The 16,517-nt window shown below is 41.0% G+C and overlaps 1 protein-coding gene across 3 annotated transcripts in view; it reads right to left on the reverse strand.

The window, feature by feature from the left end:
* SUPT3H (SPT3 homolog, SAGA and STAGA complex component) overlaps positions 1–577 on the reverse strand; it is a 255,503-nt gene extending 254,926 nt beyond the window's left edge. For 2 of the 3 annotated variants that reach the window (XM_066314688.1, XM_066314685.1), the window contains exon 1: positions 296–577. The gene's annotated coding sequence lies outside the window, so the exon portion shown is untranslated. The remainder of the gene's footprint in view (positions 1–295) is intronic. The other variant, XM_066314686.1, reaches the window with a different exon arrangement.
* Between the last annotated feature and the right edge of the window lie 15,940 nt (positions 578–16,517).

Consider the following 16,517-nt stretch of genomic DNA (forward strand, 5'->3'; position numbering starts at 1 on the left):
ATTCTATTAAAGAAAAAAAAAAAAAAAAAAAAAAAAAGTCCTAGGAACATATCCTAGAATAGTTGCAAGACGACAAAAGGAACAGGACGGGGCAGGGTCCAACGCAACACCGAAGGCCACCGTCAAACCGCGCGCCCCCGGCCCCGCCGCGCCGCCGCCCCGCAGGTACCGCGGGCAGGAGCCGCCCCGCCAGCGCTGCTGAAGGCCCCAACGACGAGCAGCCTCGCTGACTTCATTAATAGCAACACACTCTCTTAACTGCGTGCCCTCTCTGGTGACTCACTCAAAGGCTCACCCCAGGGGATGGATGAATGGATGGATGGATGAGGAGGCTGAGATGTGCAGGGGAGCAAGGATGGAAGGAAGGTGGGAGCAGCTTGTGGTGCCCGGTCCCCCCACCCCGTGTGCGGACAGCCGAGAGGGGAAAGCGAGGGGCAGGCACTGAACCTCGGTCCTTCCCCTCCGCGCGCTGCCTGGACCGAGGCGAGAAACGAGGGGGACGGAAAAGCGACGGCGACTTCGCGCTGTTCCCCCCGCCCGCCACCGCCGGCGCGGCCGCTGAGGGAGGGGGGGTAAGATGGCGCCGCCCGCGCCGGGGAGGAGCCGGTTCCGCCACAGCGGATGGAGGCGGGGGCGGCGGCGCCTCCCGGGCCGCGGGGAGGAGCCGGGGCCGCCCCGCTTCCTCCCGCCGCCGCTGGGCCCCGCGGCCCGCCGCTCGCAGCCTCTGCGGGGATCGATGCCACTGAATATCGCAAAGGCCGGTGCCCGCAGGATGTCGCCAGGGTGTTTACGGTGGTGTCCAGCGACAGGACGAGGAGAAATGGACATAAAATGTAGCACAACAGGTTCCACCTAGACATGAGGAAGAGCTTTACGTTGAGGGTGGCAGAGCGCTGGAGGACGCTGCCCAGGGATTTTGTGGATTGTCTCTCTCCGGAGACATTCCAAATCCACTTGGACACGTTCCTGTGTCACTTGCTCCAGGTGATCCTGGCTTGGCAGGGGTGTTCGACTGAGTGGTCTCCAAAGGTCCCTTCCAACCCTAACGATTCTGTGGTTCTGTGAATAACACAATCAGTTAAGTTGGAAAAGACCTCTAATATTGTCGATCACCATCTTGTGAGCCAGACCATGTCCCTCAGTGCCACATCCAATCTTTCCTCAACACCTCCAGGGATGGTGTTGCAGGTGGTGCCTGATGGGCAGTGACCACCTTTTCCTTCCTTTTGAGCACCAGGCATTGCTGGAGGGCAGCTGTGAGTCAAAAAGCCAGGGGATTTTGGGGAAAAGCAGCTGGATCTCCCTGCAGCTGGGAGGTGTGGGCACACACAGGTGTCTGGCCTCAGCGCAGGTGCCGGCACACCCTCATCTCTGCAGCCACAGCCTTGTACAGGTGTTCAAAAACAGCAGTGTGAACAACAGCAACCTTTTGTCTTTACCCTTGGAAAAACCAATGGATCCTACTACAGCAATACCCAGTTATACTATTTCAGCCATGATATTAATGGTTCAGTGCTGAGCCAGGGAGATTTAGGCTGGACATGAGGAAGAAGCCCGTTACTGGGAGGGTGGTCAGACGCTGGAACAGGCTTATGGAGAGGAGGTTGATGCTCTCCTTCTCTCAGTATATGAGAGGCATTGGGACAATATCACTATGCTTTAACTTTGGTAAGTCCTGACATGGTCAGGCAGTTGGACTGGATGAATGTTTGTCCCTCTCAGCTGAAATATTCTGTTCTTTGCTGTGCTGATTCAGTGCATTGGTGTGGTTACATACCCATGTTTTCCTCTTGATTCCTGGCAGTGATGGCTTTCCTCTTCCTGTATCCTGCCAGCTCAACAGGTTGATGAAGAAGGGCATGACTAAATGAACTGGAGCATTAATCCACCTTTCCTTTCTTTTAACCTTTCCTTCTTCCTTTCAACCTTTTCTTCCTTGAACACCTCCTAACAGTAGATTTCTGTGAGTTAATTCTGTGTGTTTAATTCAGTCATTGCACTCATCGCATGCAGGTTTGTTGGGAGACAGGTTGATGTGTGCCATGGTATAAAGTGGAACTAATAAATGGAACCAACAGAGGTAAATGGAGTAACCATTAGTGCTTTGAAAAAAAATCTTACTTTGGTCAAAGTTTGTGGGGTGTCTAACTTCAAAAGTTACACTCTTACTTTGCCCTCCCTAGTCCTTTTTTAATTCATACTCCTGCCTACACACCAAGCAGAATTCATATCACTTTACTAGGAGTCATTCTAAGAAACTGACGGCTTAGAGACTTTGTAATTTTATGGAAATCTCAGCATTTTTCTTCTTTGGGGGTCTGGATAAGAAAAGGAAGAAGAAGAAAGTTCTGGCAACCACTGCAGTGATCTTAACACTCTAGGGACCATCTGAATTCCAGTTTAGTGGAAAGTAATCTTATTTTCTTTTTCCCTTAGCTGACTTCTGCTGCCCTTACTTTTTTTTTTTTCTTTCTTTTGCTACCACTCATTCCCCGTCCTTCTTGCTACTTCGTATAAACACTCTGTCAGTCCCCTCTGCGTTGCTTCCTCCCTGTTCCCACCTCCCACATCAGCCTCAGAAAGACGAGGTGATTCTGCAACTCGCTGCGGAGTGCTGCCAGCCTCTCTCCCTTCTGCAGCTGCTGCTTACGATTATGGAAGTAAAGCTGATACCAGCCCAAGCACTGACAGCAACAGGGCAAAACACCAAGATATTATCCTGGAGAATGAGAGGCCTCACTCTGCTGATTCTTGCCTGCACAGCAGTCTTAAGTAGTTGCTGTGAGAAGGATGGCCTGAACAGTTCCTTCCTGTTGCACATTTTAAAATATCTGGGCAACTTCAGCCAAAGCAGGATTATCAATAAGCATTTTCCTGGCAAAAAGAAGAATCAAAACATTCTGTCAGGTTATGAAAAGAAGTACTGCAGAAAAGCTTGAGGCAACTCAAGTTTTTAGCCAAATTCTGTGAATTGTCAGAACCTTACATATAAGGCAGCATATTACTAACATTTCTATGCATATCTTCATATATCTCAGAATTGGTAGAACAGAATGATATAAGAGCATAGAAAAAATAGAGGAATTACTAGGCCAGTTCCATATAGTAATTTTAATATGGGAATTACTGGGATAATATGGTTCAGCATGTCCAGTGTGAACTACCTAACTTCCAGGAGCTTGGATAGAGGCAGTGTGACTTGGTTAGGTGCCTGAAAAAGCACTGACAGAAACATTTCCTGACAAATTGTGTTGCTGTGCAGAATCCTTTCGCCTGCAGTGAGAGGTTACCAGTTCATGAGGGATTGAAGTTCCTGCCCGATTATGAGCTGGGCTGATGAGAGAACATTCCCCCTGTTTCCACTTCTATAGGTGATAACTCCTGGCAGAATAATCGAACAAGACAGATACCTACTGGCTACGAAATCTGAAGTCAATACAAGCAAATCTGTTAGAAGACAGGAGGAAAGAGCACTGAGGTGTCCCCTCTAGTACTGTGCCTTTGTCTAGCTGGTAAAAGTGCAGAAGCTGCTCCCTGCTCAAGTCTAATTCTTACAATACTTGCAAAGAGGGAAAAAAACATGATCAAGTTTTTGTTATGTATTATACAGAACCAAAAAAGGGCACATACAAAATTGTTTCCCCCTTCTCAGGTCACCTTTCAGATCATGAGGTCATTATGAACTGTCTCAGCACTTTCACAAACTGGAGTCTGCTCAAACCATAATGCTTACAAAGTTTCACTTTGAATAGGCCTGATTTTCTCTGTCATTTGTTTTCACTTTTTATTTCTCTGCAGAACATAAAAAGTCAGAAAGAGATTTTATTTTCCCCCTACATAGCATATAATTTACATCAATCATCCCAGGAGGTCAGTACCACTGGGGTGTCATTTAAATACAATGAATATAAAGTAATGAAGCTCTTGCTGGAGTGGATGGCCACAATTCTCAGAGAGAGAGAGAGAGAGTTTCCAAAGCATGTGGAGAAAACACAACGGGAGACCAAGTGAATTCATCACACCACAAAAATGTCTCCATCCTGTCGACAAAGTCATTAAAGGAAAATGAACCATTGTTACTCTAGACGCTTGCATTCCTGCAGCATAATAACCTCAGTATAGAAGCATTGGGGCAGAGAGAATTTGCACACACAGGAGAAAAAAAATCAATCTATTAAAAAAAAAAAAAATCCAGATTATGTAATGAAAGAAATCCTCCGTGCTCCAAAGAGGAGACGGAGCCTCTGCAGAAGCCACAACTAATAAGGAACCTTATGCAGTGGTACAGGGTGGTTTCTTTTCCTTTTGCCAACAAGTCAAAGTAAATGCCAACCCAGACAATTTTTTTTCCGATAACCCACAAATTATGTTCTCCTTTAATTACATGAATGTTTCTACCCTTTGCTGATCCATAGTCATCCTGTTTTTTAAGATCCCTTGTTGAGATTTCTCCAGTACCATTTCCCTTTTCATATTCATTTACTTCCAATTTTTTTTCTGTGCCACTAAAGCAATCTGTGAGGAATGCAGGGATTAGAAAAGTTTGCCATTTTCATTTTTATTTACTTTTTTGGCAAAGGATGTCCAAATAAAAGAAACTGTCACATGTCTACAGCAAATCATAGCATATACCAGTTTATGAAATTAGATTGTACTTCTGTGGATCTCCGTCAAGGAAATACTGCTTTAAAGCCAACCACCGTTCAACCCCTGGTCAAAAAAAGTAATGAGAGAGAGCTGCAGCAGAAATCCCTCCTCTATTATAAATTATTCTATGGTGTGGCAAAGACCTCTTTACTATACTAATTAAAACAGAAACATGCTAATTAAATTACTACCCTTAATTGTCAAAACCATATAGCAATGTAATGGATAGTAATCGATAGATTACTCTTTTTTTTTTTTTTTTAATACGAAAGTATTACCTTGATTTAAGGAAATACTGAAAGGGAAGTCTGTTCTTTATTTATTTTTAGTAACTTCATGGGAAAAGGGAGCCTACTAAAAAGGGAGCAAGCTACTGAGGAAACACATGCCAGCAACACCAACTCATACCTGTTAATTCCAACAAATATGCTCGCAGACAACAGCAAGAATGCTATTTATCCATCATTTACAGTCACTGAAGTCCAGGGAAAGGAATTGATTTGCTGGAAAATATCCCAATTAATTGGGCGTGCTATTTATTAGGGTGCTGATTAAAGTGTACTCTGCAATATAATAGTTGAGTATAAAGTTGCCAACTTTTATTCACTCCTGGCTTGTAGGGATGAAAGCAGGAGAGTAGACTAGCACAATATGAAAATAATTATGTATTCCATGCCAAAATGGATTTGAGGCAATTCCAATGGCTGGAAATTAAAGACCTGGAGAGACAGAATTAGGTAGCACCATGATCTTGAGGACAGAGCTTTGTTTTGTGTAATCCAGTTGTGACCGAGACCTTCAATCTGTAGTAGCCATTTTGCACATGTATTAACACTTCTCTCAGAAGCCAGCCCCATAGGCACACCCTTAAGTCAGCAGCATATGAATTAAGCATAAAACAAGATAAAAGCAGGGTTTTGTTCCTGACTGATCTGAATCAATGCAGTTGAAGAAAAACTACTTTAGGGGAGCCCTTTTCCCAGCCACTGACTTCTCCAGCCTGTCCGATCAGCTGCCCTAACTGGGACTATGCCTTAAAAACTGCTTGTTTGCTGTGCCCTTTTCAAAACCATGGCTTCCACAAATGAGGCTGGGAGTTGCCACACACAATCAAGGAAGCATATGCTAATAGCTGCATATGTTATCTGAAGTAATGCTTGAGGTTTGATCTTAACCAAGATAACCACCAGAGCAAACCAAAATCACAATTTGTAGCAGCAAAGGTTTTCTTGCTCCTGCATCATTTTTAACTCACCTGGTTAGTACTGAGGCAAGACCTGGGCAGAAGGCCTAACTGGCCATGATTGTTAATGAGTTTTACAAGTCCACACATGCTTTGTTCTTCCCAGGGATCACAGCATTTTGGCAACATCATGCATTGCACCTCGATAGCCAGAGATATTCAAGTGTGACCTCTATGATTAGAGAGCTCCAGAAAACAGACTCTAAAAGCAGAAAGCAACCTTTGTTGCAGAGTCTTTCTTATGAAACTGACTGTGCCCAGAAAAACATGCAGCTTTGAAAAGAGCACTCTGGCAGTATGCTGGATATCCCTGTCACCTAAAAATGAGAGCAGTAAAGAGTAGACTACACGCCAATTCTCCCAAGCAGTGCAAAGAGCCAACACTTAGTAGCCAGAGCCTTCTCTAGCTAAGGAGCAGGTGGCAGTGTTGGCTAAATGTCCAAATGGATCTCAAGGAGCCCCCTGAAGCACAACATCAGGAGAGACTTATTACCCTTGTAATCACATCTGCCCATCACTCTGCACTGCACAAAATGCACAACCAAGGTAGCTTAAGCCTGACTTAACTGTAAGCATACTGATTACCCTAAAACCAGGATGTATTCTGGCAACTACGATATCAGAAGTAGGTTTCGATGGAAACCCAGTCCCCATGGTCAATGCAGGCAAGAAACCAGTTCCTCCAAAAGAAGATCTCTATGTTTGGCCATTAGACTTGCTCTGTAGAAGCCACTGACAGCGTTTGTGAGGGCTGAGCTGAGATTCCCATATCCAAGTCCTCTTGGCCATGTTGTCTGCCTCCACCTGCCTTTCCAAAGCACATCACACGGATCCTGACTCAGATGTGCCAGCTCCATGGTGATTTTTTGGGTAGCCCAAGGCAGCTGTAATGGCATTGGAAGCTTAATTTTAGGCAAGAGACTTGAGCCTTAGGTTACTATTGAGTATCACAGTAGCTTAAATAGGTAGCATAAATATAAACAATTACTTCTAGTCGACCAAATGTACGTGTATGAACCTGGAACTCAGCTCTTCTCTAGCTGTCATCTGTCTAAGGAAAATAGCAGTTATATATAGTTACTTCTCACTTATATTAGATATACAAATTGGAGTCTTATGTTGCTTGAGGAAAATTTGCAGGTTTCTGAATCCTTTGTATCCTTAGCAAAACCACATCTGGGTCATTTGCCAGGGAGAACATTTCCAAATGACATGGTTAGATTATTATGACTCCAATCATAAGCCTTTGGAAGGTAAGTGAGAATTAGCCAAAACACTGAGCTTTCTTCTGCAGAAAAAAATATGAGCAGAGGACATTAGTTCTTTCTGGATTGTGTATTCCTATAATGAAAGTTTCCAGAATCAGTCCATTCAAAACAGTAATTTCTTGAGATGTAGGAATAGTGCCAGCAATTTGCATCAAATTACTACTGGACTGCAGAATAAATAACATCAGCCACAGGTTGCTAAAGATTTAATTTCCTTAATGTGCTGAAACAAATTCATGTTATTTGACCATGCAGAGCAGGTAGAATACTGAGTTTATGGTTCTCTAATACTTCTTATTTTTCAGGGTGGGTGCCCAGTGGTGGTAATCTGTGTACATTAGATATGAGATACAAATATATCAGAGAAGCTTTTTTTTTTTCCTCTGAACAAATATTTAAATATTTAGGGCCAAATTCCATCGCTAAACATATGAACACAGCTCTCTTTGAGCTCATTGGACTGGTGCATGTGTATCTAAGGGCAGAATTTGGCCCTTAGGTTTTAGATTTTAGCACCAGTCTTCCAATGTAAAACACCATGTGATCTGTGACACAGAGGAAAGCAGCAAGACCTGGTTCTAAAGGAAGGGTATAGTTACATATTTCCATCTTTCTTTTGGATAAGAAGTACTGCTTTCAACAGAGGTCCTGAGAATATTCTTACCTCTTCCCCAGACAGTCTGCCTTTTGTATAAGGTGCTTCTCTGGCAGCTTGGTCATTCCTGTAGCTGAGAAGCAGAGCACGATACCTTTTTAATTCTTTGCAACTTCTCTTCAATTTCCATTCTGCCAACTTCAACTTAGCATCATGATGGAAAATACAGAGCCATTTAAAAATACACTTACAGTAATGATTTAGATATAGTTTTTAAATTACAAAAAAGTAATGGGATGTTGATTTTATACTATAGGCAGTGTGTTCAGATCAGCCAAAGGACATACCCAGTCAACCTTTCCAATATGCCAATATTACAGCTGGGGTCAGCTAAAGCATTTTTACTGGGAAATGTCTACAGAGTGCCAAACTGAGCTCTTGAATCAGGAGAGATTCTTTCCCTATGCTTGCTACCTCTTTTATCCCTCCTTTTACAAGTATTTGTAAAGTATTTAGATTTTTGAGTGGTTTGTTTTGGGGTTTTTGATTTGTTTTTTAAGGCTTACATTCCTCTAACATCCAGGACCAGGAAAAACATGGAATGACTGCATAGTACTCATGCAATTCTGTGTGACAGGACATGTAGTGTGATAGAAACTTGTACCAATGCCAAAAAAAGGAGACAATGCCAAAAGAAAAAGAAGTGACATTGACCAAACAAGCCCACAACTGAAAACAAAGAAAAAAAAATCCCACAAGAATTAAGTGTAGTGATTGACCCCTCTGAAATTTCCCCAGGATTTCAAAATTCTTCAAAAATTGCTCTCTCCAATCTAATATAGCTCTGTATTTTATCATTATCAAAAAATACTCAGACTGTTATCAATTCTGTGAGCTAATTGAACAGGTCATATATTTTAGTGGGTTTTGTGACAGTTAGGATCTTGTTGGGAATTAAAGTTTTTGAGGGATGGGAGGCTTTTGGAAGATTTTTTATGAAGTTCACTGTCTACCTCTGATTCCTTTTCTGTGGTAATATGCTAATGCTAATGGCATCCAGCACAGTAGAGAAAGATCTTGCACAGTTTTAAAGTTTTACAGATGCAATTATAAGTGAAAGTAGACTGCTAGCTTCCTCCAGTCTTTTTAAAATCCTGCACAGATAGACAGACAGACAGATTAAACATTAATCCTTCTAAAAACGTTGCTCCATTTGTAGTCAAAATAGTATTTTATGGCATTTATTGCAAAGGTCAACTAGAAGTTGTTCTGTACAAAATAGCATCTTCTTTTATTCACTTGAAAAATAACTTCTGCTTCAGTTTCCTTCCTCATATGCTAGCTTATTCTTTGCATAAATGCAGAAATAAATACCACAGAAAAAGAAAACCTCTAGTGCAATTCACTTCTGTTATGATGCTTCCACAGAGCTGCTCAATTATTAATGAACATCTAAGAAATAGAGATACCTGGCCCAGTCTAGTTGGGCAAAATAGTTTCTTAGGTTTTTTTCACATGGGCTCAGAAGAGTGCATAGTGGGTGAAGGGCCTGCAAGATTCAGCATTATTTATTACATCAGCAGCCTCACATAGTGAGAGCTCTGACCACTTACTGATAGCATGGGTATTTTCTTCCACTAACAGTTCTCTAAATTAACATAATCTTTGGCAATTGGCTTGTGGCCTTCAGTTCTGTGTTGATGCAGGTGATGAGAGACTGTACATTAAAAGTCCTGCTCATCATCTGACATCCTGCAAGGGTACACCAGCACAGAAATTCACAGGCCATGCTGTCAGAGGGGACTTTGCACTATCTCAGGTTTACTGATTCGAGCCTTTTAGAGCATGGATATTCTGGTAGGCATGTACCTGACCCAGAGAAACATGTTTTTGACAATTGCTGTCAAAGTGCCCACCCACTCTCCAAACATCTTGGAGAAGGGTCGAAAACAATTGCTCATCCACTGTGGACAGAGTCAGGGAGCTCAACGCCTATTGTAACAAATTCTTCTCTACACTCTAAGGCAAACACCATGTAGGCAGGTTGTCCCATGAGCCCTCAGTGAGGCTATGGTAAGCAATGAACTTACCTGACCTTGTCCACACCAGTGAGGCAGCTGCTTCTACTAGTATTTGCATGGATCTGAGGGTGGAAAACTATTTTTGACACCCCTCATCAAAAACAGGTAATTCTTCTACAGAAGGCAAACCCCCAGGAACATTACAGGCCCCACATGCTGAAGTGCAGTGGGGCGAGTTAAGGACAAGGGATCATCACTCAGAAAGGCACTTTCTGAGTGCCTTTTCATTTCAAATTCAGAATACTTCTGTTGTGGAATGTGGAATTAGTGAAGTTTGTATTGATAATTTCATGTATGATAGAACAAAATAAGCAAACATTGTATGTATCTATTAAATCAGATAGACAACAGCCCCTTTCACATCAATGTAAATCAAGAGGGGTAGAGCTGAAAGCCATGAGTTACTTGCACATGAGAAGCACATATTTCTGTAAACATGGTATACCTTCTTCTTACTTCTTCTACTTACTTAGTTTTCCTGATTGCCTTAAATAGTTATGTCTCTATCGGACACAGAACATAAAATGGGGAGAGGAAGGGGAGCGTGGAAGGAGTATGATGATGGGAATACTGGGTGGGCAACCAGGAGAAGCAAAGTGTCTGTCCCATTCTTATTTACCCTGAGATACAGAGCAAACAGCTTTCAGATTTACTAAACATTCTGAACACACTGAGAGCTCTCTGTTTATTTCAGATGTGTAAAAGGCCATAACTTGCCAGTAAATGGAGCTGGGCATGCAAGTGCATGCATGAAGATAACATATTAGTTACAAGAATTATAATTGTCCTGTCATTATCTTTTCTTTCTTTCTTTCCTGAACCAGAGAAAATGTACCATAATCTAGCAAGAATCTCATGATAAGTAGTGTTAGAAATAGGGTTTTTTTCTTCCTTTTTTGCTGCCAACTGTCTATTTTAGACATAACATCACCCTTTACTGTAGGCTTCCACATAAAAGCAACATGAACAGTAACGTCTCTAAGCAAGCATGAATGATTGGCTGCAGATTCTTTACCAAAAAGGGAGTTTATTTACTCCACACAGGTCATAAATTTCCTTAGAAAAACTATCAGTGGTAATCTACATGTGGTGTTTAGTAAATAGAGCTTTCCTCTGCTTCCCTCAGTCCATGTCCTTCAATTGTCAAAAAACAGTGGATGACAGGGTTTTTTGTGCCTAAAACTATAAATTATTCCAGCTCTCTAAAATGTAGTGGAAGGAAATAATGAGCTGAAAGACTTAACATGTTCTTCATCACGATAGACATTTGGACATGGAAATACAAAAGCATAAGGTGAGTAACTGGAACCAACAAGTTAGCTGAAGTCTTGCCTCTGCTGCTCTTATATGAAGCAGCACCTTATTCCACAAAAGCTCCCTTTGAAAACAGTGGAATTGCAGACAGAATAAGCATTTTCTTTCTTTTCCTAGCAAGTTAAAAAAAAAAAAAAAAAAGACAGTGGGATCTGCCTTTTCATGTAACAGACTTTTATCTGCTCAAAAATCGCGCTAACCTCAGGGTGCCAAGCACAGTATCTTTGAAAGCATTCCAGGGATGGGAAGAGCTCCTCTATCTTCTCCACTACAAAGAGAAGTTAGGTAGTAAGTAATGAGAACTGCTGTGGTCTTGCAAGAAAGATATTACATCTGCTTTGCCCACTCTGAGGACCTCTTGCTTGTTCCTCTTGGATACTTCCAGGTTATGTCATTCTTCTTATACTTCAAATAGGAGAACATGTAAGTGACTGTCTTCATGTGAGTTTTATAAGAAGACAGAGGATTCTCCCTTCCTTTTCAATATGTGCTTAATAAACTATATAAATATTTATATGGTAAACTAGAATAACTGGTTTTGGTATTACATCACATAAGCTCCTAATATCATAATGCTCCTAATATCCTAAGGTCAGAGAACCTTGTTCACATTTGAATGTCTACTGTTGTTGGTGAAGATTTTAATTATTCTTGATACTTCTAGGGCCCGACCAGAATTTGAAACAAATAGTTTAGAATTTATCATGCTTATCATAACTGAATGATGAAGTGTGTTGTGAAAGAAATGTCCAGAATTTGTACATTAATATTTTTTCTATCGCTTCAAAACAGACTACTGAAAAAAAAATCTGTAGAGAACTTTGACTTCTGAACTGAGAGTATAAGCCAGATTTCAGCCTGTAAGGAGTTTTTATGGTTGAATTATAGACTTCTAAAAGACAGAATTTAAAACTGAACAGCTGACAGTCACTCTGATTATATTTTTTATAAGCTACTATTAACTAGGATGAGACCATAAAGGAGGAATAGATCCCATCTCTATCTGCTGACTCAAGAGTTTCTTATCCTTTCCTCTAAAACTGTGCAGCCTGCTGTCAGGGACAATATTGGTCAGACTTGACTGACTACAGATCCAATCCAGTCTAGCAAGCCCAGTGCTGCCATGGAGGCTTTGCAAAATTCAGCTGCCAACTCCTCCATCTGTACTGAGCACGCGGGAGAAAAACCTCAACAATTTTCAGCAGCTTCTAACTCAGCCAAGTTCGGGTGTATCCTTTTGGTCAGGGGCAACAAAAGGAATCTACCTGCTTTTTCCTCCTTATTCCTCTCCTACTCAGTAAAACTTCCCATCACAGCTCTGAAATAGATATTGGGCTGGAATCTTAAAATGTTGCGAAATAATGTGTTTTCTCTTAACGCCGATCTTAGAAGCAGCAAAAGTATTTAGGCTGCAAGTTTCCAAAAAATGCAGCTTGAGGCAGACTCAGGATTGAAAATATCAGCCTGAACAGCTAAATATTGGCAACATTATGCAAGTGAAAACAAGGTCTTATACTGGAAAGTCGTAGACAAGCTTAGTTGCAGATACTGCTGGCAGCTTCACCTATAACATTTTTGTGCCAGATCTTTGTCTTCTGTTACTAGAGAGAATCAATCCTGTGATGTCTAATGTTTTGTCACCTGTCCTTATGGCTTGTTTTGGGACTGGCACTGTTGTCTCCTTTGACTTGGCTGCCAATTCCACAACACTCAATTTAAGGGATTGCTCCTGTTCTGCCCCCACACTCAAGGGCCTGAAGGCCACACCTGGTGTGGGCACACGCATTTCTGCTAAGATGTATGCTCAGCATTTTCAGGATTACATTATGTCACACCATAAATCTGATTATTCTTGATGCCCTGGTCTGGCCTTCTATTTCACTCCTGTACACTGCGCCATCTCCTTCACAGTTGTTTCTTTTCATCTTTTTTAGAACAAGCCTGTCACAATTCAGCGTTTTTCTAATGCTGCAGCTTCAAGTCTTGTGTTATTAACAAAGAATTTTTTTCCTTCCATCCATGCTATTGAAAATAGATTTACAATGGGAATTGTCACCACTGCAACAATGAGAGAGTAAATGCAAGGATCTGGTGCTGTGCTTGTAGTTAGAAACACTAAAAACCACTCTCCCACTTGAAACTGTCTTACATCTTGTAGTATCTCTTGCATGAGCTTTATGGAGTTTGTATCTGACCAGAGAGCACTTCATTAGACACTTAAAAAACAGCATGCAAAATTTAGGGACTCTGCAAGGTTCCAGATGTATAAACCCTTTTTGATTACAGCTATACCACCCACTTTCCCCACAGTTAGTCAAGAGAACCAGTTTTCACTAGGGCCAACAGAAAAAATAACTGTGAAGTTTCAGGCTCATGCTGCTTTTACGTATGCTGGAATAAGAAAAAAAAATAAATTTAAGTTATCAATTTTTAGCCTTTATATCTCTAACACAGCATACTGATTTCATCTGAATTCATCCAAGGGGATAAAACCAACAACTTTTTCCTCACTCTGAAATTAGTTAAACTGAAGCTGGAAGGAGAATCAATAGAAAGGGACAAAGCTGGTCTTGCCATGAAAAATGACAGTTTTTCTCTAACTATGAGGACCCTAGCACCTTCCTAAAGCAACTTTTTAGTTTGCATTTTGCAATTAAAAAAAATAAATTATTTGAGAAAAACAGGCCATACATTTTTCTAGTCCTACTACACGTTCAGGTTTTTAGTGCCAGAAAGCACAGGACATACTTTCTCTTTCCAACACCATTACAAGATGACAAGTAGGCCAACATTTCTTCCTTGTCATGATGATGATATTGTCATTTGCTGCTTTAAACCTCTCTGAAATACGTGCAGTCCCAATGGGGCATAAGAGGCTGCAGACAGGGAGGGAAATGGGAGAACTCTACAGTAGGACCCGCACCTAGGCTTGTAGTCTCTGCTTATTAGAGAAGCAGAAAATACATCATTTAGGAAAAATACAGAAGCAGTAATTGTTTACTTTGTTGTTTGTCCAGCCCCTGTTTTGCTGCGTGCCATGGAAAAGCCAACAGTTTTTCAGCAGGGACAGGGCAGGTTTCCTACCAGATTTCCAGATTTTTTCTTCTGCTTTTACTGGATGCCGAGCCCCGCTCATCCTTGGACTTCTGAGAATTTAACAAACATTTTTCTATCTCAAAATGTATACCCATAGTAGTTAGGATTGCATTCGTTACTGAAGGAAAACTTGTGAAAAGTCTTGTCTGAGATCCCAGGGCATTCAGCATCAGATCCCAAGACGGAACACGAGAGTCTCAGCTCTCAGTCCTCACTTCCTATTGAAAATGCTGGGGGGAAAAGTAAAATTCTCTATTTCGTTTTTTTAATGCAATCATTTTCTAGCCTGTCAAATCTTTATGCTTTTGTTTGTATCAGGGACTATACATGCTAAAAAGCAGTGCATGAGGCTGAAATATTAAATGCTTTCAACTAATTTCAGGACACAAAGAATCTTCTTTTATCTGGGCTGTAAATCAGTGGGGCAGGGACGCAGTAGTTAAACAAACCATAGTAGTCCATAGCCTGAGTAAGAATGCTGCAGTTACAGAACTCATTACCACACGCCTACTTAGCAGACCGAATAACATGCTAATCTAGAATTACTATTTGTCATACTTAAGAAAAAGCAAAGAATAGCTGGGCAAACAGTCAACTTCCAACCAAAGTGAAAGTAAAGTGCTGCCAAGAGACATTGGAGCTTATCTTGCCCCTACTGAAATGAATGGAAGTTCGGGCAAAACCTGCTCTAGCATTAAGTTTACTTAAGTTCACATATTTTGGCTCGATGCACACTTTCGTGAGTGAATAAAAAACTTTGGGAAGGTAGATGTTGGAAACAAGAATACTGGCAATTCTTTCACTATAGTAATAATTGCTGACATTGCTGTAGTCGCTCTGGCTAAAAATGTCAAATACAAAAACAAACCCAGTGAACCCATTCATTTATTCCCATTTCACAAAGGCTATTTACATACAGAGAAAGGCTCAAAATAAATTCTGTATTTATTGTATTTGCAGCACATTCCAGCCCAGCAAACTGGCATCAAAACTATTTATTTAGGGAACATCATCCAGGTTAGAATCTTTCATATCTGGATAAATGTTTTTCATCTTGAGCTCACAGTATTTACAGCAGGAGCGTACTGGGCCTATGTTTTAGAAATGTGATGGTAAACAAACTCAGTGCACTTTAAAACATTACCTCTTTGTCCAAAAGCAGTCTAATTATGGCTGTATTCATAACACAGTTAAAAGTGAAAAAGCTAAAAGACAATTTAAATTGCAGCAAGCACAGCCATACTAATGAAAATTCGATATTGTAAAGTGGATCTGATGGTGTTTGTTAAGATATAACTTGCAGCACAAGCACATTTTTTCACCAACCTCCTACAATTCTCTAAGATCTTAAAATATGACCCATTTTGCAACCAGTGCTAAAATTCCGAGAAGTTCTGAAATAAAACCCGAGGAAAGCCGAGAGCAGCAGGGTTGCTCTCCATTCCAGCCAAATCTAAGCCAATGTTCCAGATTATATATATCATAACATGAATGACTTCTTCTGAAAAATCCCATCCAGCTTTTATATAGGTCCATAAACATTACTGGTACTTTTATTAATTTGTCCATAACCATTTAAATAAAATTCTAGAGCTCTGAGCCGTGATCTGTTCCAGACTGTAGTAAGTTCCTGTTAAATGTGTAAATGTTCAGCAGAAAGATATTTTTGCACGGAGACTGAAAATCAGCTGTGCCAGATACCTGAAACTTTGTTAGGGCACTCAGTGGAAAATTTTATTTCAACATTATAAATAACCCTGGACTATTTTAAGTGACCTTAAACTGGTAGCGTCCAATGACTTATTTTAGTTTATCCTAATTAACTTTTTATTTTATTTTAGTAGGAAGAGAGGTGACTGTAAAATTTTTAGTGTGACTAATTAAAAGTGGAAACTTATCTTCTTGTTTGAAACTAAGTAAATCATGATTGTCAAGCTTATATAGCATTTGGATATAAAACACCTCTTTGCCTTCTTTCTAGCGCCTTTGGAATGGCTCTTTGGGAATGTATTAGAGCCAGCTGAAGAATGGAGGGAGGAAGGAAGCCAAAAGAATCTATGGACATAAATATTTTGCCAAAATAAGTATGAAGAAATGTATTTTCTGTATCACAACCACAGCAAACCAGAGCTTCTGCATATATACTAATCCGTATAGGTGATGAGTAATTGTGCCTTGGAAACGCCTGCGGCCACTTTTGGGGGAAAAGCAGATCCCTGTGGTTGTCGGGAGAAGCAGGGCGAGCTCAGGAGGGGCCTGCAGACTTATCCACA

This window comes from Sylvia atricapilla, chromosome 3 (assembly GCF_009819655.1).
Source record: "Sylvia atricapilla isolate bSylAtr1 chromosome 3, bSylAtr1.pri, whole genome shotgun sequence".
NCBI classification, from domain to species: Eukaryota; Metazoa; Chordata; class Aves; order Passeriformes; family Sylviidae; genus Sylvia; species Sylvia atricapilla.